The sequence below is a fragment of the Rhinatrema bivittatum genome, chromosome 9 (genome assembly GCF_901001135.1).
Source record: "Rhinatrema bivittatum chromosome 9, aRhiBiv1.1, whole genome shotgun sequence".
Taxonomy (NCBI): domain Eukaryota; kingdom Metazoa; phylum Chordata; class Amphibia; order Gymnophiona; family Rhinatrematidae; genus Rhinatrema; species Rhinatrema bivittatum.
In genome coordinates this window covers 224293900-224320554 of record NC_042623.1, presented here as the reverse complement: position 1 = coordinate 224320554, position 26655 = coordinate 224293900, and the positions used below count along the sequence as shown (strand labels likewise).

Below are 26655 nucleotides of genomic sequence, written 5' to 3'. Positions count from 1 at the left end.
GAAACATTTTGAAATATTGTTTAAAAAGTGGGAAAAAACCTCATATACAAATAACAGGTACTGTTTTTGTATGCTGTCTGTGAGCCAGAAACAGCATTCACTTATTTAAGGTGAAATCATATGTTGATATATCACCAAAGTGAAATGCCCCTTTCAAATATAATCATTGGATTCCACACTTTTTATTTCAAAATGGCACGCTCATTTTATATGCCAAAATTCAATTACTTAGTGCGCTTGAAAAATGAAACAGCTTATCTTTTATGCACTCAATCATTTGATGCATAAAAACGCCTGATTTAAAAGACACTTATTTCATACACTCAGTTTTATATAGCAAAATGTAACCACTTAATGCGCGCTAAAGTGAAACAGAAAAGCATTCTTATCTTATAACACCGCGATGCTTAATCCACTCTGGATAGGACACATATGCTTATGCATATTATGCGGTTAGTTTCTTAACACATGGCCCGACACGGCTCGTGTTTCGAAAACCTTCCTCAGAGGCCTCAGGCATATATTAATCAATTTCTAAAGAATACCTTGCGCATTCTAAATGAATACTTAAATTGTAAAATTACATACGTGTCTTAACTCCAGGTACTACACCCGCATTTCATCGTGGCCATGGCGTTCAAGATAGATAGGAACCTGCAGTGCAGGAAAGGCCGAGCCTGGAGGGTGGAGTTGGAGCACCAGATCGTAGAGGTACTCACAGGCACATAGTGCGGCGTCTTCCTGGAAATGACGATGGTGGGACCGAAGGTCCATGGTGCAGGATACACAGACTGGTAGGCCCTCGAGGAGCGAGTACCCAAGAGTCTAGAAGACCCTGAAATAGAGAGAGGGAGAGACTCCCGAGGAGCGGTTGTCTAGTTAGTAGAAACCCCGAAGGGTAGTTGGAAGCAAGAGACCCCCGAAGACCGGGTGCCTAGAGTTTCATAAGGAGCGAGATCCCCGGAGGGTAGCGAGGCATCTAAGCGAGCAGCTTAGAGCAGACAGAGTAGCTTAAACCGAAGTCCTTGCTAACTCAATGATGGTAGCATAGTGGAGGCTTTAAATACCCGGAGGTATCGACGTCATGTGGCGGGGACGCCCCCGAGGTTCCCGCCATGACGTGTATTTGAGTGTAGGCAATGTGCATGCGCGCATCCTAGGAGGCCACGGGAAGGAGCGTGGCGGACTGGGACGCCCATGCTGAATTGGAGATGCCGAGGGTTTTGGCACTGGGCACCAGAGACAGCCATCTTGCCCAAGGAGTATGAAAAGGGAAGAAAGAGGTAAGGCAGAGCAGTTGCAGCCGTCTGCGTCCAACAGACGCAACACAAGCCTGGTGAGTGGAGTAGGAGAACCGGATCGTAGAGGTACTCACTGGAGCATAGTGCAAGCTGTTATAGATGAGCGGTGGTTGGGTGGATCCTTGGGTACTGTGGCAGATGACCACGCCCACGGGGAGCAGCTCCGTGAGGAGCCACAGTACTAGGCTAGACTCAAAACGCACAGAGTTAGTTCTTTATTATACAGCTTGGAGAGAACCATCAGAGGTGGCAGTAGTGAGGCAGTCTGGTAGTTGCAGTCTCAGGGACCTCGGCAGAGGGAGCCCTTCTAAACCCGTTGGTATGTGAAGGTTCCGAAGCAGGTTTCCCAGCAAGGAAGTTCTGTGGATGAGATAGACTGAGAGTTAGAGTACTCACTAGGTGTTTGCTGTAGATATGCGATTCCACCAGGTTGTAGAAGAAAATGCAGGCACCGAGGCAGGGAGAGCAGGCCTCGAGGAGTGAGTACCTGTTCCCTGTAAGGCACCTGAAATAAAGCAGAGGGCCCCCGAGGAGCGGGTACCCAGGTTAGCAGTTACCCCGAAGGGCAGAGAGAGAGCTTCCAGCGGCAGCACGGAAGAAGCAGAGTAGCGTAGACAGGAACAGAACGAATCCCAATCGACTCCTTGCTAACTCAGCGAGCTAGCAAAATAGAAGATGTTATATACCCGGATGGCGTGACGTCAGTAAGGGGGAACGCCCCCAAGGTTCATGCCAAGGTTAGAATAAAGATGTGGGTGATGCGCGCGCACCCTAGTAGGTACCTGGGAGGAGCATGGCGTGAGGCTGCACCATAGCCGTTCCATGGATGCCGGAGAGGTCAGCTTGTAGGTGCGGCAGTAGCCATCTTTCCTAGGTAAGCGGGAGGAGCTGTGAATAAGGTGAGGCAAATGGGGCGAAGCCGTCTAGCACCGACAGACACAACAGTACCCCCCTTCAAATGGCGTCCACGCTGTTTTCTACCAGGCCTTGGTTTATGAGGATGCAATCTATGAAAGTCTTGTAGCATCTCTTTATCCAGAATATTGGCCAATAGAGTCCAAGAATTTTCTTCAGGTCCATAGCCTTCTCAAGATAGAAGATATTCCCATACTCTGCCTCTATTTCTCACATCGAGAATAGCGTCTACTTTATATTCGATGTCTTCTTCTGCGTCTATTGGTGTAGCTTCTGGTGTCTTGTTGGAGAACTCACTAAGGATCAATGGCTTCAAAAGTGAGACGTGGAATGCATTGTGGATCTTCAATGTAGATGTTAGCTTCAGACTATAGGTGAGATTGCCTAATCGTCGGAGAATAGGAAATGGTCCAACGACGTGAGGAGTGAAGCAAGCTGAAGGTAGTTTAAGTCTCAAGTGTTTAGTGGATAGCCAGTCTTTATCACCAGGCTGAAACTCTGGAGCCTTGCAGTGGTTAGCATCGTATCCTTTTTTAGCTCGAAGTCCTGCTTTCAACATGTCTACTATATATTTAGCCAGGTCCTTTCGAGTACTACATTATTTATTGTATCTTCTTGTTCTTTAATCCCCAGTTACTTGATCCAAGTTTATCCTCCTGTTCGATGTAATTGCACTCTGTCTTGCCTGTTTAATGTTATAATGTAAACCGAATTGATATGTAACTTTTGCTACATGAATTTCGGTATATAAAAATGTTAAATAAATAAATAAATAAATCTCTTTTGTCTGAGTCCATAGTTGTTGAATATCTTTGGCAGTAGATTGAGCTGCCGGGGACGACACTGATAATGGAATTGGCAGTAGTGGTGTGGTAGTCGTCCGTAAACCACTTTGAATGGTGCTGATCCAGTGGATGTTGCTGGATGAGAATTGATGGTGAATTCAGCCCAGGGCAACAGTTCACTCCAATCATTCTGGCGCGTGTTCACATAGGCACAAATGAACTGCTTGAGTGTCCTGTTCATTCTCTCTGTTTGCCCGTTAGATTGTGGATGGTATGCTGAGGTGAAGTCGAGAGAAATATCAAACTTCTTGCATAGTGCTTTCCAGAACTTAGCTGTGAATTGGGCTCCTCGATCGGACACTATGTGCTTAGGCATGCCATGGAAGCGGAAGATGTATGTGATGAAGAGCTCGGCGAGCTCCATGGCGGTGGGTAAGCCAGGGAGAGCCACAAAGTGAGCCATCTTTGAGAACCGGTCAACAGTTACCCAAATTGTGATGTTTCCTCCTGAAAGTGGTAAGTCTACCACGAAGTCTGTGGCAATGTGTGTCCATGGTTCATCTGGTACTGGCAAGGGTTGGAGCAAACCCCAAGGACGACCAGGTGGCGTATTTTGTCTGGCACAATTTGTACAGGAAGCAACGTAGGAAAATGTGTCTTCCTTCATGGTGGGCCACCAATAAACGTTTTGTAGCTTAGACAGAGTTCTGCGTTGGCCAGGGTGTCCTGCCAGTTTAGAGTTGTGAGCCCATGCTAACAACTTCTTTCTGAGGTTCTTGGGTACGATAGCTTTTCCTGCAGGTACTGAGTGAGTAGCTGCCAAAATAACCCTTTCTAGTTCAATGATGTGTTGTGGTTCCTCTGGAATGTCCTCTGAGAGGAATGAGCAAGACAAGGCATCTGCTCTGATATTCTTATCTCCAGGGCGGTATTTTAGCACAAAGTTGAATCTGTTGAAAAACAGAGACCATCTCGCTTGTCTATGATTTAGACACTGTGCGTGGCGGAGGTACTCCAGATTCTTATGGTCTGTAAAGACAGTGACTTGATGTTGTGCTCGTTCGAGCCAAGGGCGCCATTCTTCGAATGCCATCTTTATAGCCAGGAGCTCTTTATCTTCTATTCCGTAATTTTTTTCTGCTGGAGAGAAGCGATGGGAGAAGAATGAGCATGGTTGTGGAACCTTCGAATCACCGGTCTGACTTAATACAGCCCCTATGCCAACATCTGAGGCATCGACCTCAACGATGAAGGGCTTGGTGGGATCCGGATGTCGGAGACATGGTTTGTTCGAAAAGGCACCTTTTAACTTCTGGAATGCAGCTATTGCCTCCGGAGACCAATTTGTAACGTTGGCACCTTTCTTTGTCATAGCTGTAAGCAGAACTGTATGTGAGGAGTAGTTCTTGATGAAAGTCCTGTAATAGTTGGTGAAACCTAAGAAATGTCTGAGAGCCTTGAGGCTGGAGGGTTGTGCCCATTTCTTGATGCTTTCCAGTTTCTGTGGATCCATTTGAAAGCCTTGGTTGGAAACAATGTAGCCTAAGAAGGGCACTGATTCCTTGTGGAATTCACATTTGGATAGTTTGGCGTAGAGATGGTTCTCACGGAGTCTTTGCAGTATTCTTTTGACATCCTTTATGTGAGTGGTCATGTCTTGAGAGAATATCAAGAAGTCAACCAGATATATAACAACACACTTATAGAGGAGATCCCGGAAGATGTCGTTCATTAAATTTTGAAAGACAGCCGGGGCATTGCACAGGCTGAAGGGTATCACTAAATATTCAAAGTGACCGTCCCAGGTGTTGAAGGCTGTTTTCCACTCATCACCAGCTCGAATGCGAAGTAAGTTATAGGCTCCTTTCAGATCAAGCTTGGAGAAGATCTTGGCTCCCTGTAGTCTGTCGAATAGCTCTGAGATCAGAGGCAGGGGGTAACGATCTTTCACTGTTATTTCGTTGAGATCCCTGTAATCAATACAAGGACGCAAGGTTTCCTCCTTCTTCCCCACAAAAAAGAAACCTGCGCCAGCAGGAGACTTGGAGGGTCTTATGAAGCCCTTTTGGAGATTTTCCTGAATATATTCAGACATGGCTTTATTCTCTGCCATGGAGAGAGGGTACACCCATCCCTTGGGTGGTTCAGTATTAGGCTTCAGATTAATTATTTATTTATTTAATTAATTAATTTACTTATTTATTTAAAATCTTTTTTATACCATCGCTAAGTTATATACCATCGCAATGGTTTACATGTAGGCACATATTTAATGTAGGTAAAAGTGTAGTATAGTACATTCTAACAGGTGCTGTCAAAGGTTCGGTTACAATATATCATTAGACAAAATAATTTTTAGAGAAGTGGGTCATGACCGAGTGTACTGAAAGTACTTTTACGGGTAAATTTATCATACATAGTGTTATCAATATGCTAGTTGTGATGTGGGATTCATAGACTACTCTACTGTATCACCCTAAGTACTGTGTGTCGGTGCTTATCTGCTTATTCCTGAATAATTTCTATTCTCCCATCTCCTTGTAAAATGCCTGTTTAAAAAGCCATGTTTTTAAACTTTTCTTAAATGCCTTGAGATCACTTTGTAATCTGATCTCTGGAGGCATTGTGTTCCAAATTGTGGGTCCTGCTAATGATAAGGCCCTTTCCCTCATTTGGGTTAGTCTTGCTGTTTTAACTGAAGGGATGGTTAGGAGTGCTTTATTTGCTGATCGAAGATTTCTGTGTGGGACATGTACCCGTAATGCTGTGTTTAGCCAGTCTGATTTCTCATCATGAATTAGTTTATGGATGGTACATAGGGTTTTGTATTTAATTCTGTGTTCAATCGGTAACCAATGTAGTTCCGCTAGGGTTTCGGTTATGTGGTCCCTCCTCCTTTTTCCGGTTAGTATTCTAGCTGCTGTGTTCTGAAGTATTTGAAGTGGTCTTAACGTAGTATTTGGTAGTCCTAGCAGCAGGGCATTACAGTAATCCGTGCTGGAGAAAATTAGTGCCTGTAGAATTGTTTGGAAATCATTTTGAGTTAGTAGTGGTTTTAGTTTTCTGAGTACCATGAGTTTTGCGTATCCTTCCTTTACTTTTAGTGATATGTGCTGTTTAAGATTGATTTCAGGGTCCATTATTATTCCAAGGTTACGTACTTTTCCAGCTAGTTCAATTTTCTGGTTGTCTTTGAGGATTATTGAGGTTTGGCTGATTTCAGTATTTTTCCATTCTAGGTGTAGAAATTCTGTTTTATCAATATTAATAACAAGTTCCATTTGTGTCAGTAGTTGTTTTATAATGCTTAGGTACATGTTAGCTAGATTTAATGTTTTCTCTATTGTGTCATCTATAGGTAGAATTAGTTGGATATCGTCAGCATAAATGTAATGTATAATTCCTAGTCCTGCCAGTAAGTGGCATAATGGCAGCATGTATATGTTAAAAAGGGTCGCAGACAGGGCTGATCCCTGCGGAACCCCTGTTTTGAGGTTGATTTTTTCTGATAATGTGTTATTGATCTGAACTTCGAAAAACCTGTTTTTTAGATATGAGCTGAACCAGTTTAATGTTTTGCCTTGTAGTCCGATTTCTTCTAGTCTATTTAGTAGTATTTTGTGGTTAACTGTGTCGAAGGTTGCCGATAGGTCGAGCATTATTAGAATATAGTGTTTACCGCTATCAAAGCCTCTTAGAATGTTATCTGTTAGAGAGAGGAGCAATGTCTCCGTGCTGTAGTGTTTTCGAAATCCATGTTGCGATGGATACAGTATGTTATTGTCATCCAGATGTTCAGCTAGCTGTTTCTGTACTGTTTTCTCAATTAGTTTAGCTAATAAGGGAAGATTTGATACTGGCCTGTAGTTGTTCAGGATAAGGGGATCACTGTTTTTTTTCTTAAAGATTGGTTTTATCATTGCTCCTTTCAGTATATCTGGCATTGTTCCTTCTTCAAGGGATAGGTTTATGATTTTAGTCAGTGTATGGGTGACTGTGTTAGCTGATTTCTTAAGTTCAATAGTTGGTATTGCGTCAATTTTGTGTGGGGCGGGGTTTACATTTTTTAACATTTGTTCCAATTCCATTTCAGATATCTCAGTGAATGATGTCCATTGGTTGACATCTCTTTTTTGCATTTTGATTTCTTGGTTGGCAGTGTTTGGAAGTTTGTCTCTTAATTTAGTAATTTTTTCACTGAAACATTTGGCGATTTCATTACATTTTGCTTCTGGTAGGTTTTGTGGTGATTCTTGCTTGTCACTGGTTAGGTTTGAAACTATTGAGAATAGTGTTCTTGGATTGTTCGCAAACTTTTCTATTTTATTGCTGAAATATTCTCTCTTAGCATTGAGTATTAAATGTTTGTAAAGAGTTAGCTGTTTTCTGTATTTGGTTAGGTTATCGGTAGTTTTGTGTTTTCTCCATCTTTTTTCCATTGATCTGAGGGTCCTTTTTGCATCTTTTACTTTTACATTGTGCCAGGGGATTTTTTGTCTTGCTTCTTTTTCCTGTATTGATTTGATGGGGTTTATTTCGTCAGCTATTTTTTTGGTTGTTTCTAACCATGTTTCTGTGGCAGAACTACAGTTGTTGTAGTCAATATCAGTTAGTTTTTCTTCTAGTTTGTCGTTTAGATTTTCGGTATTAAAAGGTGGTCTGTATTTAAATTCTATGGGTTTATGATTTTGTTTGATTTGAGGTTTAAGGAATTTTACATCGGAATGAATAAGGAAGTGGTCAGACCATGGAATTTGTTGCACAGTCATAGGGTCTGTGAGGCGGTAGTACGTCTGCAGCCTCCTTTGAAAAGACATCTTGGAAAGATGCATATTGAGGCGGCAACCCTGGCATTACTGGGGTGGTTGACATGCAGGGTATAGGAGCGACCTCCATCAGGCATTTACCATGGCAGTCTGGACCCCAACGTGAAAGTTCCAGTGTAGCCCAATTGAACTGAGGCATATGCTGCTGCAGCCATGGTAATCCCAGTATTATAGGGTGCATGGCCTTCTCTAATATCTTCAGAATGGAGAGCACCGGTCCGTAGACATACTGGTTCGATGAGTTGGGTTACTTCACCCGGTAAGGTCTCTTCATGAATTGTAGAATGAAATTGCCTCCTGCCCCTGAGTCCACCAGGGCAAGAGTCTGGTACTCTAAAGGTCCGCAGATCAAGGATACAGGAAGAGAGAGCGAAGGAGAAGGAGCAGTAAGACCTAAGAAGAGTCCTCCCACAGGACTTAGGTCTGCCAGTTTCCTGGACATATAGGGCATGATTGAACAGCATAGCCAGCTTGTCCACAGTACATGCACAGCCCCAATTTCTTCCGTTCTTCTCTCTTTGGACGTCAGATGGCTGCGGTCTAATTGCATAGGTTCTTCTTCGCCAGCAACTGGGACCGAAAGAACCGGCCTGGGTATGGACTTAACTCGTGCTTCACCCTGGAAGGGTTTTCTGAGAGTCTTGGTCTCTTGAACCTTGTCACGAAGTCGGCGATCAATCCTTATTGCCAACTTCACCAGTTCAGCCAAAGTCTCAGGCATCTCACGAGCGGCGAGCTCATCCTTCAGATGAAAGTTCAGTCCTTCAAAGAAGGGGGTCCTCAGGCATCTCGGGTCCCAAGATAATTCAGACACCAGTGTCTTGAATTCAATAGCGAAGTCAGCTAATGGTTTATTACCTTGCTTCAGGTGAACCAGAGAAGATCCTGCAGTGGTATACCGGGCAGGGTCATCGAAAACTTATTTAAACAGTTCAAGGAATCCTTCAAGGTCATGAAGAATTGGATCCTCGCGCTCCCACAGCGAGGAGGCCCAAGACATTGCTCGTCCGTCTAGATACAACAAGATATAGGTAGTCTTGGCATAAGCTGTGGGAAAATGGCTGGGCTGCAGGGAAAAGTGCATGCAGCACTGGTTAAGGAAACCTCTGCATCTCCAAACTTCCCCCAAGAAGCGGGTAGGAGCAGATAGAGGTACAATACTCTTGACCGTCACCTCAGACGGTGTAGCTTCTTTATCGGTGGTGGCAGGTGAGTTCATTTGTGTGTGCAGTAGGTTGAATGCAGCGGTCAAGCCCTCCAGTGCATTCTGCTGTTCGGAGATTCGCTGGGCCAGGCCTGGAATGGCCTGCAATGCGGTGAGCTGAGCCGGATCCATGGAGTTAGCAATCTGTTATGGATGAGCGGTGGTTGGGTGGATCCTTGGGTACTGTGGCAGATGACCATGCCCACGGGGAGGAGCCCTGTGAGGAGCCACAGTACTAGGCTAGACACAGAACGCACAAACACAGTTAGTTCTTTATTATACAGGTTGGAGAGTACCACCAGAGGTGGCAGTAGTGAGGCAGTCTGGTAGTTGCAGTCTCAGGGACCTCGGCAGAGGAAGCCAGGGGTGGATTGGCCTATCGGGGGATCGGGCATCCCCCGGTGGGCCAGTCGTGCTAGTCACGAGTTCTCACCTGAGCCGGCCTGGGTGGCGAATCCCCGGGCCGGTCTTCATAGGGAATCCGCCGCTGGAGGGAGCCCTTCTCCGTTGGTATCTGGAGGTTCCGAAGCAGGTTTCCCTGCTAGACTGAGAGTTAGAGTACTCACTAGGTGTTTGCTATAGATATGCGATTCCACCAGGTTATAGAAGAAAGTGCAGGCACCGAGGCAGGGAGAGCAGGCCCTCGAGGAGCGAGTACCTGTTCCCTGTAAGGCACCTGAAATAAAGCAGAGGGCCCCCAAGGAGCGGGTACCCAGGTTAGCAGTTACCCCAAAGGGCAGAGAGAGCGCTTCCAGCGGCAGCACGGAAGAAGCAGAGTAGCGTAGACAGGAACAGAACGAATCCCAATCGAGTCCTTGCTAACTCAGGGAGCTAGCAAAATAGAAGATGTTATATACTCGGATGGTGTGACGTCAGTAAGGGGGAACGCCCCCGAGGTTCGCACCAAGGTTAGAATAAAGATGTGGGTGATGCGCGCGTACACTAGTAGGTACCTGGGAGGAGCATGGCGGGAGGCTGCACCATAGCCGTTCCGGGGACACCGGAGAGGTCGGCTTGTAGATGCGGTGGTAGCCATCTTTACTAGGTAAGCGGGAGGTGCCATGAATAAGGTGAGGCAAACGAGGCGAAGCTGTCTAGCACCGACAGATGCAACACAAGCGTCTTCCTGGCAATGAAGATGGTGGAACCGAAGGTCCGTGGTGCAGGATTCACTGGACTGGTAGGCCCTCGAGGAGCGAGTACCTGATAGTGCAGAAGATCCTGAAATAAAGAGAGAGACCCCTGAGGAGCGGTTGTCAAGTTAGTAGAAACTCCGAAGGGTAGTTGGAAGCGAGAGGCCCCCAAGGAGCAGGCTCCTAGAGTTTCGGCAGGAGCGAGATTCCCCAGAGGGTAGCGAGGCGTCTAAGCGAGCAGCTTAAAGCGGTCAGAGTAGCTAAACCGAAGTCCTTGCTAACTCAAGGTAGGTAGAGTAGCAGAGGCTTAAATACCCGGAGGTATTGACGTCATGCGGTGGGGATGCACCCGAGGTTTCTGCCATGACATGTACATAGGTGTAGGCAACATGCGCGCGCGCGCGCCCTAGGAGGCCACAGGAAGGAGCATGGTGGACTGGGACACCCATGCTGGATTGGAGACACCGAGGGCTTCGGCACTTGGCACCGGAGGCAGCCATCTTGCCCAAGGAGGAGGAAAAGGGTAGAAAAGAGGTAAGGCAGAGTGGTCGCAGCCGTCTGTGACCGACAGATGCAACAGCGTCAACCCCACCTCAGCCCAAGGGTCCACCTCTGACACAACATACAGTAGTACATCATCTCCTTTCTTTCTTCAGGAGTTGACTTAGTGGTAAATAATCCTGTTAATGTCTTCATTAGCTTCTGTGATTTATCAGCTGCTGCAGTGGGTTCATGAACAGCATCACCATGGCCTATAGTTATACCAGGCAGGTTATCTATGCCTGAAGATTCAGGACTATTGCTACCCCCATAATTAGCTCTATTGCTTAGACTAAAAGTAGGCACCTTTATATTCTGGGCAATGCATGACCAGTATGAATTTTTCTTTTTTCTTCTTATCATACTTCAATAGTAGTAGTCGCCTAGCTAAAATTTAATTTAGGTATTATGCACAGGGTCACCACATGAAGGTACTCTGCAAGACTTGGTGAGACACACGTATTCATTTTAATTCATTTGATTCTCTTACTCCTCAACCCATCAATAGTGCAATTTTCACAGATGTGAGTCCTTGGGCTGTGGTATGGTTGATGCAGCCCAGCAGGCAAACCCACTAGGCCCACACAGACAGCTGCTGGACTCCTCTTACTGGGACTAGAGCTGGATCTTCATCTAAACCAGCCCCGTTCCCCGCAAGTTGAGCCCTTGGGTTCCAGGGGCCGGCAGGACTTAGGCGAAAGTCCCGTAAAGAGCAGTATGACAAAGTCAAGTTGTGGGCAGAAGTCAGGGCTGGTGACCAGCAAGGGTATCTGGGTCCAGGCTTAGGATGGGGCAGATAGTGAGCAAACAGTATCCGAGTCCAAGCAGGGGTCAGGGCAGGCGGCAATCAAGAAGAGTGGTAAATATCCTGACCACTTCACATATATGCATTATCTTGCCTATATGCAAGGTGATGCATATAGGCAAAAATAGCTCATGCTGTAGTTGCACAATGTTAGATTTCATGTAAGGAGTTACTACCCAGGAAAAGGATCTAGGCGTCATAGTTGGCAATACATTGAAATCGTCAGCTCAGTGTGCTGCGGCGGTCAAAAAGCAAACAGAATGTTAGGAATCATTAGGAAGGGAATGGTGAATAAAATGGAGAATGTCATAATGCTTCTGTATCACTCCATGGTGAGACCATACCTTGGTAGTGTGTTTAATTCTGAACATAAGAAATTGCCATACTGGGTCAGACCAAGGGTCCATCAAGCCCAGCATCCTGTTTCCAATAGTGGCCAATCCAGGCTACAAGTACCTGGCAAGTACCCAAAAACTAAGTATATCCCATGCTACTGATGCTAGTAATAGCAGTGGCTATTTTCTAAGTCAACTTGATTAATAGCAGGTAATGGACTGCATCTCAAAAAAGATATAGATGCACTGGAGAAGGTACAGAGAAGGGCAATCAAAATGATAAAAGGGATGGAATGGCTCCCAAATGAGGAAAGATTAAAGAGGTTAGGGCTGTTCAGCTTGGAAAAGAGATGACTGAGGGGGTGTATGATAGAGGTCTACAAAATCATGAGAGGTCTAGAATGGAGTGATAGAGTACATGACAGAAAGCCCCAGGCTGCCTTAAAGGACCGGCTCCATCTATCTGGCCCGGTCCACCTTAAGACAGACAGGAAGGGGATCCTCGGGTGGGGGCATTTCCCTGAGGTAAGGGATAAAAAGGTGAGGCCCTGAGAGAGGGAGAAGGCCCCAGGAAGAGGAAGGAAGCTGTAATTAAATGCTGTGTCTATTCTGGACGTTTTCTTTTGCTTATCAGTCTGCTGAGGTAAGCAGCCATTTTTCTTCTGTTAAAATTCTGTAAATAAACTGGTGAAAAGCAGACCAGACTCCAGCCTGGTCTGTTCTCCAGCCTTCCCCAGTCCTAGACCGCTCCAAGGGCATCACTTATGGTGGGAGCAGTGGGATTACCTGTTCTAAGCGTCTGCACAGACAGGGACCCACACTAGCAAAAAAAAAAAAAAAAAAAAACCTAATAATTTTTTGGGGCCTAGCTGCAACGGCAGCCACACAGGACTTTTGTTTATTGATACCGGCTAAGGAGAGAAACTTCGTCGGAGGGAGGGAACAGAAGAAGTTAGTCAGAGCTGGAGAAGCAGACTTTTGTTTGATTATTTTCTTGAAAGAAGGGGAAAGGTTTCCGGCCTTGAAGGGGCAGGAGCTCAGAATAGCCTTTGCAGGAACCTTCCTGAGAAATGGAGCAGTTACTGCAAGCCCTGGTGGAGGGACAGCAACAGCTCCGGGCAGCCACTCAGACCCAGTATGCGCAGCACCAACAGCTACAGCAACAATTGCAGCAACAGCTGGAAGCCCAAGCACAGCTTAACGGCCAATTACTACAAAGGACACCAGCGCTAGGGACCGCTGGGGTACACACCGGAACGGAACAGAGTCCACCCCCACCAACACTAGAAATCCAGCTGACAAAGATGGGGCCCCAAGATGACCCAGACGCATTCCTGGTCACCTTTGAGAGGGTAGCGGAGGCCATGGCCTGGCTTAGGTCCCAGTGGGCCATGAGAGTGGCCCCACATTTAACCAGTTAGGCCCAGGCCGCATACCGGGCCCTTAACAACCAGCAAGCCCAAGACTATCAGGAGGTCAAGGCTGCCATACTCGATAGACTGGGACTGTCTAAGGAGTCTTATCATAAAGGTTTCTGGGGCTTAACCTTTACACCAGGAGAGAGACCCCGGGTCAGAAATTAAAGGCTAGAACCCGATAATAAAAGGGGAGTTGAAGTTGAGGAGGCTGTTGCAGCAGAACAATTTGTGAACTTTCTCCCCTCCCAAGTGCGTGAATGGGTACGGAGACAGACAGCGGTGACCCTGAAGGATGTGGTTCCCTAGTAGAGCGTTATTTGGATGCTGCAGAGACAGGCCGTGGGCTTACTCCAGCAGAGAAGAATTCCCGAATAAAGGGCTTGGAGAAAGGAAGGAGAGAATCGAGGGGCAGAACCCTAAGCCGCTATATCGGCCGAGAAGTGGAGCATCTCCCAACCTCACGAGACCCCGATAACGCATTAGAGGGGCCTGAGAAGGAGTAAACACCCAGAAGCAGTGACGCCCAAAGGGACCTGCTTCAACTGTGGAGAGAGGGGGCACTTTGCTCGTGACTGCTATCGAGTGGAGGATGAATTTATGGATGCCAATTTGGTGGCCCCCTCACTCCTGCTTGTTTGTGGACATTCCCCGCTTGGGGTTTACAACCTTCGTGGTTCTGGTGGAGCTAGATGGTGACCCGACCCAAGCCCTAGTAGACTCGGGAAGTGTAAAAACTCTCATTCGGAGAGAACTGGTCAAAAGAACACAGACTGATTATGAACAGACAGTGACCCTCGCTTGCATACATGGAGACCAGAGACAATACCCGACCAGTCAGGTCCTGTTGAAGACTCCAGTGGGACAAGCTACAGTAAAAGTGGGAGTGCTCCCCTGGATACCATATCCTGTGATACTGGGATGAGATTATCCTGACTTTGGGACTCTTTGGGCCCGGCTCATGAGGGGCCCAGATGACATCAGCGAGAAAGAGACCTCATTTCCAGGGGTCTTTCCTTTAGAAGACCCGGACTTGTATATTAATAATCCTAAGACACTCAAGCCTTGTAGGCAAAGTTAGAGGGGGCTCCCCAACCCATAGAGGTTCCCTCAGCCTGGACAGGCGAGGGAAACCCCAGGAATTTTAGGCGGGCCCAACAAGAAGATGGGACACTAAAAGGGGCCCGGGAGAATATACAGATGATGACTTAGTCTCTGGGGTGGAGGGTCAAAATCCAGCCCCCCCCCCCCCCCTTTTTTGTACTCAAGAAAAATCTAGTATACAGAGTAGCAAAGGGGAATCTGGAGGGCGAAACGGTTGAGCAGTTTTTGGTTCCCCAGCAGTATCGTCAACAAATGTTACGGCTCGCCCATAGTCATCTTTTGGGGGGCCACCTAGGGGAAGAGAAAACACGAGAAAAGATTCTAGCCCAGTTCTATTGGCCTGGCTTGAACATTCAGGACTATTGTCAGTCCTGCCCTACCTGTCAGCTGACCAGACCGGCAGCAACGCACGTAGCTCCCCTAGTGCCCATGCCATTTATAGAGACACCTTTTGAGAGGGTTGCTATGGACTTGGTAGGCCCCTTAGAAAGGTCTAGCCACGGAAACAAATATATCCTGGTCATTCTCAACTATGAGACCAGGTATCCAGAAGCTATTCCCCTACGAGTTATGAAGACTCAAACAATAGCCACGGCCTTGGTGGAGGTGATTTACCGGGTGGGGTTGCCCAAAGAGATATTAACTGACCAAGGGACCCCGTTTGTCTCTAAAGTGATGAAGCAAGTTTGCGCATTATTGCAGGTAAAAACCCTGCGAACATCAGTTTACCATCCACAAACTAATGGGCTCGTGGAGCGTTTTAACAAAACTCTCAAGCAGATATTGAGGAAATTCATCGCGGAAGATGGCAAGAATTGGGAATTGTCAACAACAAAAATTCAACCAATGTACTGGTATATACTATACAGTACACTGTCACCGACAAACTTTTGTTAGACCCTCTATACACGAGCAGGCTGTTACGAGCGCGCGCGGAGCACGGTCGTCTCAAGCGGGTGGTGGGCCACGGCAGGACTCAAGGAGGAGCCCCAAGCCACACCGTGGGAGGTGAGCTGGGCAGGCATGGTGAGCCAGGCGGGTACAAAAGCAGGGAGTAAGGAGTGGAGTCTGACCCTCAGCCGGACCTGCACGCCCATGGCAACCAACACTGGGAAGTTGATTGATGAACGGTCCTCCGACTGTTCCCGGCCCTTTCGGACCTGCCGCTGGGTACGGCAATGGGTGGCAGGCCGGACAGAGGCGAGGGCAGACAGAGTCCTTTACACTGAAGACATCGTAGACAAGGCAGGTGCAGAGACATCGAATGGCAAGGACTGGTGCAGAGACATCAAATGGCAAGGGCAGGAAGGAGACATGGGCACTGTCCCTTAGGGCGCCCTACTCAGCCCACCCACGGGACTGAGTCGCGGACCACCCCGTCCCATACACGCCCTACTCAGCCCAGGAAGGCTGGTCGCGGACCACGCTGAGAGCGGGAGAGCACCAGGAAGACAAGGCGGAAGATTACTGCACTCCAGGCAGTCAAGGCAGGTACGCTGCACACCAGGCAGCTCAAGACAGGAACAACAAGGAAAAGCAGGAACTGGATCCGGCACAGGATCAGACATCAGGTAACACATCAAGGCAGATATCAGTAACATCAGGTAGCGGACATCAAGGTAAGACAGGACAAGGAGCCATCAAAACAAGGTAGACCATGGAGGACCTGGATCGAGGACGAGGTACAGGCAACTGTAGCACTCAATCCGAAGGCAAGTTGCAAGTGACAAGAAAGTCCTTATATACTGGAGGTTGTAGGCAACTCCCTGGGAGGTGTTTGCCAGGACCGCCCCTCGCTGGCCCTATAAGTGGGGTAGAGAGCTGCGGGCCGGCCCCTAGGAGAAGGGCGTCGCCAAACAGGAAGTCCAAACGCAGGCATGCAAGCCACAGGCAGGCCTCAGGAACAGCTAGGCCTCCCAGGCCCTGGAGCAAGTCCCGGATGGTGCACAGGAGAGGCCCTGGCTTCGAAGCGGCCTCCGGGAGGAAGGTAAGATACCTCCTGTAGCGCAGCAACAGGGGGGAGCGCAACACAGGCATATATAATTCCATCTCGTTTGTCATAAGGGGTCTCATTACTTTAATTGCGAATCACACCTATATTTTAAATTTTTCAAATTTTCTTTAAAAATATCCTCACAAAAATTCATGGGGAAAACTCCCAACTAATAGAATCACACGGATAATATATATGCAGATACTTATCCACGATGAATAGGTCCCAAACATCCCGACATGGCCATGTTTCGGACCGAAGTCCTGCTTCAGGGGAATAGCTCGAAATCAGGAAACCAATTCAACGGAAACAGTCCATCTTTTGCTCAAAGAAGTTCCATCACAATTGGCGATTTAGTCCATGCATATCCTTTCCGACATGGCCATGTTTCGGACCGGAGTCCTGCTTCAGGGGAATAGCTCGAAATCAGGAAACCAATTCAACGGAAACAGTCCATCTTTTGCTCAAAGAAGTTCCATCACAAGCGGCGATTTAGTCCGTGCATATCCTTTCCTAAATGCGAGCTGAATTTCAACCCGCCTAATTTAACAATGGCGGCAAACCGGAACCTTTTATGTACCTCTTCCGGAAACACACTTTGGTTCATTCCTCTTCCGGGAACACACTCTGGTGCCCTACACATTCACGATGCTTGTACCAAGTTCTCCATCACGTCCTCACAAAACAGTCACGGCAGTGTAAATACAAACCTCCATTCTGAAGTCCTTTTTCGTGAGCTCCCTACAGATCATCATCCCCGACCGCCTCATTCTCCAATTCCATCTTAGGGAAATCCTTCTCCGCTATTGGAATATCCCCCATCCGCTATAGAGGAGGAGATCAGTCCGGAGCCTCACATAAGGTCATATTTTTCTCCTCAACCAGGTGACCAGCCTCATGAGTTACCACCAGACTCACCAGGGAGCTCCATGGGCATCCCCTTAGACCCGCCGGAGGAGCCCCTAGAACCTTCTTCACCACCTGAGGACCTCACATACTCCAAATTGATGGAGAAAGTTGGCCCACTCCTAAACGTGGAGACCCGCCAAATTCCCAATCCTAGAGCAGAGACAATGGGAATTTTAAAGATCTTTCAGGTACCATCGGAACGAATGGCTTTTCCATCACACAAGTTGTGGATTCGGTTATGGATAGAGCGTGGGAGTCCCCTCATACCCTGGTCACAGCATCAAGGAAATTGGATTTCAAATTCAGGATGCAGAAGTTGTCTCTCTATGGCACAGTTCAGATCTCACATAATTCTGTTGTTGCTGAATCGGCCATGAAGAAGGCAAAGAAGTTGAGATTACACTCTAATACGCATAGCTTGGTTGCGCTCCAGTGTAATTTGCGAAGATGTCCATGACAAGCTGGCAGACCTGCCTTGTAAGGGAGACAACCTTTTTTGGTGAGAAACAGGAAAACTGTCTCTCAGATTAAAGAACAGAATGTGGCAGTACAATCAATAACTTCACCTGGAGATCATCTTTCTACCACCAGAAAGTATATTTTGCCATATAAAAGTTCCTACTACCAACGAAAGCTCTACGAACAGTACCAGCCTTACAGAGTGCCACCAATTCAGCAGCCAAAGGGCCTCAAAGCCAGCAGCCACAGCAAAGAGGCCAGCAAAGAAGTCAAAGGCCCTCAAAGCCACAACAATCACAACAGCCTTATCAGGGTTTTTGAGACATGCTCACACACAACACCCAACGCATGTCGGGGGCAGAATAACTTTTTTTTCCCATGCCTGGTCCACGGTCACAACAGATCAATGGATGCTGAATATCATTTTTCAGGGCTACAAAATGGACTTCATTCTTCATCCACTGACACCTCATCTGATAGCACCCACATGGGACTCCTCCCAAATTCCCTTGTTACAACAGGCAGCGCAAGTTCTGATGCATCAACGAGTGATCCCCACTCTCTCACCCTCTCATATTAACAAGGGATACTGCTCCCAATACTTACTCATTTCCAAGAAAACTGGGGGAGGGGGGGAGGGAGGGCTTTGGCCAATTTTAGATCTGTGTTCTCCCAACAAATATATCAAAAGACATAAATTCTAAATTACTTCCCTGAAATTGATCCTTTTGTTTCTACAACCCAACGATTGGATGTGTTCTCTGGACCTGAAGGATGTTTATACTCACATTCCCATCTCCATTTCTTTTTGGCGTTACCTCTATTTTCAGGTGGGCAATCGGAACTACCAGTGCAAGGTCCTCCCTTTTGGACTCTCTTCTTCCCTAAGCGTCTTCACAAAATGTCTTGCAGTGGTAGTGGCTCATTTACGAAGACAGGGAATCCGGATTTTCCCGTATCTCGACATTGGCTCATTGTCTCTCAGAATCCGCAAACCCTACAAGATCACTTGCTGGAGACAATTTGATGCCTAGAGAACCTTGGATTTATCATAAATTATTAAAAGTCCCATCTCAACCCTTGTCAGATTCTTCAGTTCATAGAAGCATGGATTCATTTGCCCCTAGGCAGGGCGTTCCTGCCCAATGACAGGATCCAGACTCTACATGGCCCATGCCTATTTCTTCACAAACAAATCAAAAGGACAGTATGCTGGGTTCTAGTGCTATTGGGACACATGTCAGTGGTAATACATGTGGTCCCTCACACCAGTCTTCACATGAGAAGATTACAGCGGGGCTTAAAGTCACAATGGAATCAGTGCAGGCAGCCCATGTCAAAGATGATTTGTGTTACAGCCTCTATGAAAAGGAACATATCTTGGTGGCTTTCAGGAATCCCACTCATCGGTTAATTCTCACAACAGGCACCTCAACGAACGGTTGGGGAGCCCATCGACTTCATGTGAAAACACAGGGCCTATGGACCCCAACAGAAGGCCAGTGTCAGATAAATCTGTTGGAACTAAGAGCGATAAAGAATACAATGCATGTGTTTGCATCAATGGTTCAGGGAAAGTGTGTGATGATTCACACATACAATCAAGTTGTGATATTCTATATAAACAAAGAAGGAGGGTCAGGTTCCAGGACTCTGTGCAAGGAGGCAGTACAGATTTGGGAATGGGCAGAAAGGAACGGGATCACTCTGCAAGCATCCTACTTACCGGACTGGTGAACACAAAAGCAGACAGATTAAGCAGGATCTTTCACCTTCACGAATCGTCTCTCAACCAAGGTGTAGCTCACAATCTCTTCAATCACTGGGGTCTTCCGTGTATAGATCTGTTTGCGTCAGAGAGCAACACAAAACTAAGTACGTTTTGCTCAATCCTTCCCAGCAAATGGAGAATATCTCAGGACGCTTTCCTGATCTCTTGGGTGATGGGCCTCCTTTATGCATACCCACTGATACCCTTAATATCTCAGATAGTACAAAAATGCATTTTGGACAAAGTGAACATGATACTCATAGCTCCAACATGGCCAAGACAGTCATGGTATGCCTATCTAGTACAACTTTCAAGTCATACACCAATATTCCTGGGGGACAGCGCGCAGCTGCTAAAACAGGAAGTCAGCACACTCACTCATCCAATGCATTTCTCCCTCCAACTCATGGCATGAAGATTGAATGAGCGATGCTAGAATGTTTCCACCTCCCTTCTCACATTAATGAGATTCTGAAAGCCATCCATGAGAAAAAAAATTATGCCTTCAAATGGAAAAGATATTCAAACTGGTGCAATGATTAAGGAATTAACCCCTTCACTCGCTCACCTGAAAGCTTGCTAGACTACCTACACTCGCATCCCACCTTCGGATTAGCGATAACGTCCATACGAGTACAATTTAAGTGCAATAGCAGCATATCATATAATGTCTCATTCCCTAATCTCATCCACTGCAGAAACTTCCTGTTTCATGAGATATAAATGTCTTGGGCAGTTTGATGGGCCCTCCTTTTGAACCTCTGGAATCGACATCCTTGAAACATGTAACATAGAAAGTACTCCTCCTGATTACAGTTTCATTGGCACGGACAGTAAGTCAGCTACAGGCCTTAGTGACCTATTCCTCATACTTGCAATTCCACCATGACAAAGTCTTACTGCATACACATCCGTCCTTCTTGCAGAAGGTGATTTCTGCATTCCATCTAAATCAGACCATTTCTCTACCTATCTTTTTCCCTAAGCCTCATGGGAATAAAAGAGAAAAAGCACTTCACACATTAGACTGTAAGAGGACCTTGGCCTAATACAAAAAAAGAACTCAAGCACTTAGATATACGTCTCAGCTTTTTGTCTCCTTTAACCCAAATGATCTGGGAAAAGCAGTAACAAAGAGAACATTATTGAATTGGATAACTCAAATGTATTAATTTCTCTTATGCTTCACATTCATACACACTGCCAAATGCTGTTAAGGCACATCAAGTCAGAGCAACAGCAATTTTGTTAGCGCACCTATATAATTTTCCAATTCAGGAGAACTCAAGGGCTGTCCACAGGAGGCTCGGGTTGCCTTTTGTGAATTAGGAATTATTGACACATGCAACCCTCAGCTTGGGACTCCCAGGATAGCATGGCTAAATAAGCCTGCTTATCAACAGAAAAAAGCAAGTTTGCTTACCATAAGTGGTGTTTTCCATAGATAGCAGGATGATTTAGCCATGTGAACCCACCCTCCTCCCTGGACAGCCATCTACTGCTCCGCAACAGAAAGCTTAAGCATCAACTGAAGAAACTGCAGAGCAACAGGCGGGAAGAGCCGCGCAGGCGTACTATCCAAAGCTCTACGAGCTTAGAGACAGCTCCACCCTGTGATAACCGGATGATGTCACCCAGGACATCATAGCTAAATCATCCTATTTAATATTTGGGTACTTGCCAGGTACTTGTATCCTGCATTGGCCACTGTTGGAAAAAGGATGTTGGGCTTCATGGACCCTCGGTCTGACCCAATATAGCAACTTCTTTTGTTCTTATGTTCAAATTTGAGATGCTAACAAATGTTGCAGTGCAGAGAGAATTGTAAACTGGATTTTCTGACTTTATGTGTATGCTGAGTTGATTCCACAAGATTGCAGTAAAATGACTTTAAAACTGGGAGTTTTCTAGTCTCACAGGAAGCCTAATAAATGCTGCAGTGCGGAAAGGATTATACATTGGGGATTCTTTGGCTTCCTGAGTTGTTGTCAAGGACTGCAGCGCTAGAAAGAGCACAATTTGTGAGTTCCCTGTTTCCGGGTAAATTGTTGTATGGTAACTGCCCTTATTGTAAGCAGCGCAAGCCTGTCTGGCGCTGCGGGAGTTAACATGGGCGCAAGGGGAGGTGAGCAGGCAGAGAGCAAAAGGGGGGGGGGAGCAGGGAGGAGGAGGCAGGCATTGGCAATGGCCAATGATGATGTTCAAATTATCATACCCATTCAGGATACCCTAACCAAAGCATTAGACCATTGGAAAAATTGCCTCACTTCCATCAATGCTCTACTCTCAGACCTTCATCTAGCCCTGAACGCAACAAAAACCGAACTGCTCCTCATCTCCCACCAATCACCACCCAAACCAGCAATCACAGATGACCCTGCCTACAACACATTCACAAGACAGCATAGCGCAAGAAATCTTGGGGTTCAAATAGACCAACAACTGAACCTAAAAAAACATATCAACCTTATCCTCAAGGAAGGTTTCTTCAAACTTAATGTCATGAAGAAACTGAAACCTTTACTTCATGCCTGTGATTTTCGCACCGTCATTCAGGCCACCCTCTCAACAAAAATGGACTACTGTAATTCCCTTTTCCTAGGCCTGCCATACTCTACCATAAAACCCCTCCAAATGCTGCAGAATGCAGTAGCGAGAACCATCGCCAATGCCCGCAAATACGATCATATTACTCCCCTCCTCAAGAACCTATATTGGCTTCCAATCCCCTCCCGCATCGTATACAAAACCCTAACACTGACACAAAAAGCTATACTCTCACACAACTCAAACTGGCTAGTTGTTCCATTCTGCCCGATACAATCTAAAAAATCCACCAGATCCTCCAATAAAGGAACCCTCCACATACCCTCACTAAAAAGAGCACATCTTACTTCTACAAGGGAATGAGCCCTATCCATTGCTGGACCCACGCTCTGGAACTCTCTTCCCCCTAACCTCAGGCTCGAAACCTGCACCGCAAAATTCAGAGCCAATTTGAAAACTTGGCTATTCAAACAAGCCTATCAACAATAACAGCTTTCTCTCCCCTTGCAAACATACTTGAACCATGTAATCACATATGAATGTCCCACGCAAACCCTCCTTACTCCCGTTGTATATAGTCCTCGTTGTATATAGTTCTCGTTTGAGTATACTAAATTGAGAGACAATGTTAACTTATTTGGCTATTCTGATACAGAATAACCTGTTCCTATGTACCTTCTTTCTGCTTCTTCACAGTTCCTCTATCCCATCCCATCTCCCTGTTTAATGATTTCTTTCCTTACGTTCATTGTTTTGATGTAAACCGATATGATGTCCCCACTAATATCGGTATAGAAATTTAATAAATAAATAAATAAACAATTTTGAATTGCTGCATTGCCATTGGCTGCGGGGTGGGTGATACCAGGGAACGGTAGGGAAACGCTGGCAGTTAGGCACACACAACGAAGCAAGCGGCAGAATTCTGCTTTTGCTTTGTTGTTTGACCTAACAGCTTTTTTGTGGTTTTTTTTGGCGGTTGAGTTAGCAGGTGAAGGAAGTATGAGGAGGTCGAGGGCCAAGCACTCGGGGAGCGTGGCCGGGATGTCGGACGACGGGATGCGAGGTAAAGGCTCTGGGCCCACGTTCTCCGCCCAGCCAGGCCATGGTGAGTCCTGCCAGCTCTGGCGCTCCGGGCGAGGCCGATGCCGGTGTCTCCATTGCGGTCCCCGCCTCCCCCGTGCGCGCTCGCCCCCTCCACGTGTTCCCCTCCTCCTCTTCAGAGTTGGGAGAGAGCGGGCCAGAACCGGAGGCCCTCCCGGTCCCGCCCAATGTACCTGCGGCATCGCGGTCCTCATCCGTTACCCCCAGGGGGGAAGTGGTTTCAGTGCCGGCCTCTTACGGCCCGGTCGGTGAGCCGGACCCTGCGCCAAGCGCATCGAATTTTTCAGCGCCTCACGAGCTGGCGCCTGGGCCCTCCCCCCCCCTCACGGGAAGGAGTTGATGCGTCCTCCAGGCAGTGTGTGTCTTGGCTTCCCAAGTGAGTACCCGCTGGCCTGAGGCAGAGAGCCCCTCCCCCTGCAGCTGCCGGAAAATGCATCAGGATAGCTCAGGGAGGCGCAGTAAGGGGAGGAGGGAGCAGGCCAGGCCCGACGGAAGTGTACTGGGGTTGGCTGCGAGCCCCGCAGCAGTGACAGGTAAACCTGCAGCCAGGAGGAGGGCTTAACAGAGCCAGGAACCAGCTTGATGGCAGGGACCCTCCAGGGCAGGGCAGGCACTTTGGTGGGCAAGCGGTTTCGACCTCCTTGTTAGGGAAGCGCCCCCCACCCCCCCAGCCAGGGTACCCCCTTGCCTCGGGCCCCCCCCCCAGAGGCTTATGGGGATTCTGACAGAGGGATCCCAGCAGCGCTCATAGCAGATATTTTAAAGCACTGCATCGGGCAGGGGTCAGGAGGGTCCTCACGAGCCGAGAGCACCCAGGGCAGGATCAGTGAGATTATGGGTGGATGGCCTCAGGCGGCACTTCCTGCCCCGGGGTTGGCATCCTTCCAGGGTGAAGAGTGGGAGCATGCAGCGGTCCGGGGTCCCAGCAGAGCCCAGGGTGCTTTGTCCGGTTTTGAGAGGGGAGACAGACAGGAGATCAGATCTCCAGCAGTCCGCCTAGGGGCATCAGAGGTGGGGGGAGTTTTTACAGGTTTCGGCAGAGACAATGAGCCTGGATCTTCGCGTCAGGAAGCATGGCGAGATTGGGAGCCGGAGGCGAGGAGAGCACTGTCCAGGACCGGGAGGTCGGAAGTGAGACGATCGGGGGCGAGCCCCAGAGTAGCAGCGCAACCGGTTACAGGGAGAGCGGCGTCCCCGAGGTTGGAGCAGGTAGGAAGGAAGGCAGTGGCAGGGGAAGAGGCGGGGGGGGGGGGGCATACTAAGAAAAGGAGGGTTAGTAGTATCCGTTCCTCTAGTACCTCTTCATCTTCTAGCAGTTCAAGCAGCGGGTATAGGGTCTGGAGCTCCGTGCTAGGCGAAGGTCCCCGTCAGGACATGGGGCATCTAGCCCTGGCCTCCTTGACGGAATTATGGGAGGAGGTTCCCAGGCGTTTGGTTAAATGCATACGGAAGTGAAATTTTTAGACGTTTTCAAGCTGTTAGAGGGCAGGAGAGGGGGAAGGAAAGATAAAAAGAAGGCGAAGAAGAAGAATAGAAAGGAAGGGTCCAGCCCCAAGATATCGAAGAATATAGTTAATTGGGTCAGGGGTTTTTTATGCCTAGCCAGCGTAGTCAGCCACTTTGATGTCACACAGTATGGGGCCTTGCTGTCCTACATGGACAGCATTCTCGGAGCTTTCAGAAATTACGATGGTTGGGCGTGGCTCAACTACGATGAAAAATTCTGAGATAAAATGGCGGGGAATAAGTTTATGTCGTGGGGTTCCCAGGACATTCATCTGTGGCTTACACAGATGACCAACAAAGAAACATAGAAACATAGAAATGACGGCAGAAGAAGACCAAACGGCCCATCCAGTCTGCCCAGCAAGCTTCACACATTTTTTCTCTCATACTTATCTGTTTCTTTTAGCTCTTGGTTCTATTTCCCTTCCTCCCCCACCATTAATGTAGAGAGCAGTGATGGAGCTGCATCCAAGTGAAATATCAAGCTTGATTAGTTAGGGGGTAGTAGGGGTAGTAACCGCCGCAATAAGCAAGCTACACCCATGCTTATTTGTTTTAACCCAGACTATGTTATACAGCCCTTATTGGTTGTTTTTCTTCTCCCCTGCCGTTGAAGCAGAGAGCTATGCTGGATATGCATCTAAAGTGAAGTATCAGGCACATTTGGTTTGGGGTAGTAACCGCCGTAACAAGCCAGCTACTCCCCGCTTTGTGAGTGTGAATCCTTTTTTCTTCTCCCCTGCCGTTGAAGCTATGCTGGGTATGCGTGAAGTATCAGTTTTTCTTCTCCCCTGCCGTTGGAGCAGAGAGCTATGCTGGATGTGCATCGAAAGTGAAGTATCAGGCACATTTGGTTTGGGGTAGTAACCGCCGTAACAAGCCAGCTACTCCCAGCTTTGTGAGTGCAAATCCTTTTTTCCACATTTCCTCTTGCTGTTGAAGCTTAGAGTGATGTTGGAGTCACAGTAACCATGTGTATGTTTATTGAATAAGGGTATTGTGTCCAGGCAGTAGCCATCATTCTGGCGAGTCACCCACTCTTCATTGGCGGCCTCTTGACTTTATGGATCCACAGTGTTTATCCCACGCACCTTTGAAGTCCTTCACAGTTCTGGTCTTCACCACTTCCTCCGGAAGGGCATTCCAGGCATCCACCACCCTCTCCGTGAAGAAATACTTCCTGACATTGGTTCTGAATCTTCCTCCCTGGAGCTTCAAATCGTGACCCCTGGTTCTGCTGATTTTTTTCTTATGGTAAAGGTTTGTCGTTGCCTTTGGATCATTAAAACCTTTCAAGTATCTGAAAGTCTGTATCATATCTCCTCTGCTCCTCCTTTCCTCCAGGGTGTACATATTTAGATTCTTCAATCTCTCCTCGTACGTCATCCGATGAAGATCCTCCACCTTCCTGGTCGCCCTTCTCTGTACCGCTTCCATCTTGTCTTTGTCTTTTTGTAGATACGGTCTCCAGAACTGAACACAGTACTCCAGGTGAGGCCTCACCAAGGACCTGTACAAGGGAATAATCACTTCCCTTTTCTTACTTGATATTCCTCTCTCTATGCAGCCCAGCATTCTTCTGGCTTTTGCTATCGCCTTGTCGCATTGTTTCGCAGACTTCATATCATTAGACACTATCACCCCAAGGTCCCTCTCCTGCTCCGTGCACATCAGCCTTTCCCCCCCCATCGAATACAGTTCATTCGGATTTCCACTCCCCATATGCATGACTTTGCACTTCTTGGCATTGAATCTCAGCTGCCATATCTTCGACCACTCTTCCAGTTTCCTTAGATCCCGTCTCATTCTCTCCACTCCTTCCGGCGTGTCCACTCTGTTGCAGATCTTAGTGTCATCCGCAAAAAGACAAACCTTACCTTCTATCCCGTCCGCAATGTCGCTCACAAAGATATTGAACAGGACCGGTCCCAATACCGATCCTTGCGGTACACCACTTAAAACCGCTCTCTCTTCAGAGAAGGTTCCATTTACCATCACACATT

At 47.4% G+C, this 26655-nt stretch overlaps 1 protein-coding gene across 1 annotated transcript in view; it reads right to left on the bottom strand.

Annotated features, from left to right (window-relative positions):
- KLHL6 (kelch like family member 6) overlaps positions 1-19551 on the bottom strand; it is a 373289-nt gene extending 353738 nt beyond the window's left edge. The window contains exon 1 of the mRNA XM_029616586.1: positions 19451-19551. The gene's annotated coding sequence lies outside the window, so the exon portion shown is untranslated. The remainder of the gene's footprint in view (positions 1-19450) is intronic.
- Between the last annotated feature and the right edge of the window lie 7104 nt (positions 19552-26655).